Raw genomic sequence first — 6000 nt, 5'->3', positions numbered from 1 at the left:
GAAAGCCTTTGACAAAATCCAACACCCATTCATGCTCAAAACTCTACAAAAAATGGGAATAGATGGGAAATTCCTCAAGATAGTGGAGTCTATATATAGCAAACCTACAGCCAACATCATACTCAATGGAGAGAAGCTGAAAGCATTCCCCCTCAGATCAGGGACTAGACAGGGCTGCCCACTGTCACCGTTACTCTTCAACATAGTATTGGAAGTTCTTGCCATAGCAATCAGGCAAGAGAAAGAAATCAAAGGGATACAGATTGGAAGGGAAGAAGTCAAGCTCTCACTATTTGCAGATGATATGATAGTATACATAGAAAGACCTAAAGAATCCAGTAGAAAATTACTGGAAGTTGTTAGGCAATATAGCAAGGTATCAGGCTACAAAATCAATGTACAAAAATCAGTGGCATTTCTTTATGCAAACACTAAATCTGAAGAAGAAGACATCCAGAAATCACTCCCATTCACTGTTTCAGCAAAATCAATCAAATACCTAGGAATAAAGTTGACCAAAGAAGTGAAAGACTTGTATGCTGAAAACTATGAGTCGCTACTCAAGGAGATAGAAACTGATACCAAGAAATGGAAAGATATCCCATGCTCATGGATTGGAAGAATAAATATCATCAAAATGAACATTCTCCCCAGAGCCATATACAAATTTAATGCAATACCCATCAAAGTTCCACCAAGCTTCTTTAAGAGAATAGAACAAACACTACAATCATTTATCTGGAACCTGAAAACACCTAGAATTGCCAAAACCATCTTGAGGAAAAGAAACAGAAATGGAGGCATCACACTCCCAGACCTTAAACTATATTATAAAGCCATCATCATCAAAACAGCATGGTACTGGAACAAAAATAGGCACACAGACCAGTGGAACAGAATTGAAAGCCCAGAAGTAAATCCCAACACCTATGGGCATCTAATCTTTGATAAGGGGGCCCAAAGGATTAAATGGAAGAAGGAGGCTCTCTTCAATAAATGGTGCTGGGAAAACTGGGTTGAAACATGCAGAAGAATGAAATTGAACTACTTTATCTCACCAGAAACAAAAATCAACTCCAAATGGATCAAAGACCTAGATGTCAGACCAGAAACAATCAAATACTTAGAGGAAAACATTGGTAAAACACTTTCCCATCTACACCTCAAGGATATCTTCGATGAATCAAACCCAATTGCAAGGAAGACCAAAGCAGAAACAAACCAATGGGACTACATCAAATTGAAAAGCTTCTGCACATCCAAAGAAACTATTAAACAAACAGAGAGACCCCTCACAGAATGGGAGAAGATCTTTACATGCCAGACATCAGACAAGAAACTAATCACCAAAATATATAAAGAGCTCAGCAAACTTAGCCACAAAAAAGCAAATGACCCCATCCAAAAATGGGCAGAGGAAATGAACAAAACACTCACCACAGAGGAGATCCAAAAGGCTAACAAACATATGAAAAACTGCTCTAGGTCACTGATTGTCAGAGAAATGCAAATTAAGACAACACTAAGATACCACCTCACTCCTGTAAGAATGGCATACATCAAAAAGGACAGCAGCAACAAATGCTGGAGAGGATGTGGGGACAGAGGAACCCTTTTACATTGCTGGTGGGAATGTAAATTGGTACAGCCTCTGTGGAGAGCAGTCTGGAAAACCCTCAGAAGGCTAGACATGGACCTTCCATATGACCCAATAATTCCTCTCCTGGGGTTATACCCCAAGGACTCCATAACACCCAACCAAAAAGAGGTGTGTACTCCTATGTTCATAGCAGCACAATTCATAATAGCTAAAACCTGGAAGCAACCCAGGTGCCCAACAACAGATGAATGGCTGAGAAAGCTGTGGTATATATACACAATGGAATACTATGCAGCTATCAAGAACAATGAACTCACCTTCTCTGACCCATCTTGGACAGAGCTAGAAGGAATTATGTTAAGTGGACTAAGTCAGAAAGTTAAAGATGAGTATGGGATGATCCCACTCATCAACAGAAGCTGACTTAGAAGATTTGAAAGGGAAACTAAAAGCAGGACCTGATCAAATTGTAAGTAGGGCACCAAAGTAAAAACCCAGTGGTGAGGAGTAGACATGTAGCTTCCTGGGCCAGTGGGGGGTGGGAATGGGCGGGAGGGATGGGTCACGGTCCTTTGGTGATGGGAATGGTGTTTATGTACACTCCTAGCAAAATGTAGTCATATAAATCAGTAGTTAATTAATATGAGAGGGGGAAATCAATTGTATGTCTCAAAGGTTCTCAAAAGACAAACTGAATCTTTTTAATAGATAGGCTACGTATTTGATATGCGGACTCTCTCAAAAGCCTAGACCAAGTAGATTAGAAGCTTCCAATAGCACAGCTATATACAAGATACTGGGTACTGTACAGCAAACCATAACAAAGGGACTTTTCAAAGTTAACCCAATTAACAAATAATGTGTGGGTAATATTAACTATTGATTGTCTTTTTGAACCCTAAGACAGCAGGAACCTCACATCTTCACTATAGAGCCCCTACTTCCCCCAGTCCTGGCACCCTTGGATAGGGCTCACTTTCCCGTATGCTTCTCCCATTCCATACCAAATAATATTGCATCCGCCGATCACAACCTAACCAAAGCAACGATTGCCATCTCAACATGCTTCACCTCAGAGTGTATCCAGAGACTTCACGTGTGGAGTGACAACCCTTCAGCTTCATTACTCGGGTGAGACCTTTCCTTTAATAGTACACTCTAATTTCATCTCAGGTAGTTCACTTTCTAACAAAGTCCCATAACCTAGACATATACCAGTTTCTGTGAGAGAGAGCGTATGTGCACACGTATCCATAAACTACTGCAAAATATATACCTGAAAGCAGCATTACACTAGAGTTTGCAGTGAGTACCTCCCCAACACTTCCTCTCCACTATTCCAATCTTGGGATCCATGTTTGCTCAACAAATTGATTGGCTTTGTATGTTAACTCTCTTTTCAATCACCAGGTTCCAGATGCCACCAGGATGCTGGCTAGGCTTCCCTGGATTGAGGACCCCACCAATGTGTCCTGGAGCTCAGCTTCCCCAGAGACACACCTTACTAGGGAAAGAGAGAGGCAGACTGGGAGTATGGACCGACCAGTCAACACCCATGTTCAGCAGGGAAGCAATTACAGAAGCCAGACCTTCTACCTTCTGCAACCCTCAACGACCCTGGGTCCATGCTCCCAGAGGGCTAGAGAATGGGAAGGCTATCATGGGAGAGGGTGGGTTATGGGGATTGGGTGGTGGGAATTGTGTGGAGTTGTACCCCTCCTACCTTATGCCTTTGTTCACTAATCCTTTCTTAAATTAAAAATTTAAATAAATAAAAAAAAAAAAAAAAAAAAAAAAATTATACTGTGTGAGGATCATAAAATCTGATAGCTTTTTAATTTTTTAATATGTATTTATTCATTTCTGTTGCCCTTGTTGTTGTATTGTTGTTGTTACTGATGCCATCATTATTGGATAGACCAGAGAGAAATGGAGAGAGGTGGGGTAGACAGAAATGGGGAGAGAAAAATAGACACCTGCAGACCTGCTTCACTGCTTGTGAAGCGAACCCCCGGCAGGATCCTTAGGCCAGTCTTTGTGCTTTGCGCCATGTGTGCTACCACTCTACTCCCCTAATTTTTAAAAATTTATTTATTTATTTAAAAAAGGAGACAATTACAAAACCGTAGGATAGGAGGGGTACAACTCCACACAATTCCCACCACCAGATCTCCATATCCCATCCCCTCCCCTCCCCTGATAGCTTTCCTAATTTAAATTTTATCCATGATGAAGTTTAGGTACTATGATTTATTTGTGCTTTGACTTTCTTATCTGAAAAGTGAAAGTAATATTATCTATGTAGTATTGGATAGTTGAACATAAAATAAAGTAACTTAGGAAAACTTAGTATAGAGTCTGACACCATGTGTGTATTTGATAAATGAAAGCTATTTTTACTAGCTGCCATATGTGATTTAGTTACAATTTTGAGTAATGCTTAGTTATAACAGGATGTATAAACAAGAACATTTACTGGTATAAATAAGCCATACTTTCAATTCAAAAACTTGAAAATATAAAAAGTGGAACATGTAGGCCATGGAGTTTCTTCTACCACTAGTGAAACTGAAACGAAATATTTATTTCATAAAATGACCAAAGGATCAGTATATGTGAGTTATAATAATTTTGGAATCCTGCATAATACAATCCACAGTAATAGTATTGTCTAATACTCTTCAAAATTCAAGAAGGAAAACTTACTATTAAAAATTAAGCAAGTATTAGAGAGACAGCAAAAGGCTCTCATGCCTGAGGCTCTAAGGTCCCAGGTTCAATACCCAGCACCACAATAAGCCAGAACTGACTATTGCACTGGCAGAAAAAAGAATAATAAAGAAAAAATTATAAAAACTTCCCAGAAGCCCATGAAGCCTGTGAAGCCCAGGGAAGGAACTATAAAGAATAATAAGTTGACAGTGGAGCCAAGATGGCAACTTGGAGGCAGCTGCTAATGTGAGCTCTGACAACAATTACTGGAAAGGGTAGGATACCTACCCTTTCCAGTAACTGTCAGCAGGGCAGTGAATAAGGGTTCCTAAATGTGACACCAAGGAGGTAGCTCAATTTGGGTTAGAAAACAGAGAAAAAAGAAAGGATTTTTTTAAAATTATTTCTGAAGGGCACCCCTCTCCTCCACTCTATAAACAGACCCCAGGGGCTGGAGAGCTACTACTACCAGGCTCCCTGCTGAGCTTTTTTCTTTACCAAGTTTCCTGGCTCACCAGGGGTGTGATTCCAATCCTTTTCCTTTCTGATTCCTTTTGCTCTTTTTTTATTTCTAAGTGGTTCAAGCTCAATTGGAGTGACAATATATCTGACCAATCAGAGCCTCACCCCGCCTGGGAAAGATTACCTGGAGGTTTTTTTTTTTGTTGTTGTTGTTTGTTTTGTTTTTTTAACAATTGGCTGTCTTTGCTCAAGCTGCCTGAGCCAATCAGGAGCCGTCCAAGCTTCAGACTGACTGTTGAGATTTTTTTTACTCTGTTCTATTTTATTATTACTATTATAAATACGTGTGTCCCCCCCCCCCAGGTTGACCAAAATTAAATTTTAGTGTATTTTCCAGTGCTAGGTGACTGGGTGTCCTATCCATTGTGAGAGGAACTTGTTTCAGTCTACATACCTCCTCTATCCACTCTCCCCCTTCTCCCTCCTCTCCTTCTAGCTAATTAAAAAAAAAAAAAACTCTTTCCTTTCACTGTGCTTTTTCTTTTCTTTCTTTTTTTTTTCCTCATGCTTATCTTCTTTTCTTCCTTCCTCCTTCTTCTACTTTCTGAATTCACTGATACTCATTTGTGAATTATTTTGGGGAAGAAATCTGACTCAGAGTGGACTCTCTTTGTGTGTGTCTCTTCTCTACTTCTCTTTGTCCTCTTGCTACCCCTAGAATTTACAGAGGACAGTAGATTTTCATAATTGTCTATTCTTGCTATCTCTTTTTTCCAGTCTCTTTCTTTTTCATTTGGATTTGGTTGCTATTCTTTCTTGGACTGGAGGAATTTTTTGGCTAACTGGTATTGGTTAAACTGCTTCAATCCTTCCTTAAGTTACGATTGTAATTTCCAAGGTTGGTGATTGCATTTGTCATAAAGGCATTTAGTATAGTGTGGCTTGTACTCAAAACACAAAAACTGTACAACAGAACATAAAGATAAGAAACACATCAATAAAAAAGTATGGTTAAACCAAGAGCAAATAAAACTGCTACTACAATGAATGAAGACAGGAGCCCAGAAGAAACTACAAATCAGTCAGAAGTAACCATAGATAAGAAAAGTACGCAAGCAATAGTAAACTTAATGATCACAGAAATAAAGACAACTATGGAGGAAAGGGATAGCAGAATTAGGTAAACAACAGATGAGACCCTCAAGAAAAATACTAGCTACCTTGAG

Source organism: Erinaceus europaeus, unplaced genomic scaffold (genome assembly GCF_950295315.1).
Source record: "Erinaceus europaeus unplaced genomic scaffold, mEriEur2.1 scaffold_602, whole genome shotgun sequence".
NCBI classification, from domain to species: domain Eukaryota; kingdom Metazoa; phylum Chordata; class Mammalia; order Eulipotyphla; family Erinaceidae; genus Erinaceus; species Erinaceus europaeus.
This window is presented reverse-complemented; position numbering follows the sequence as displayed.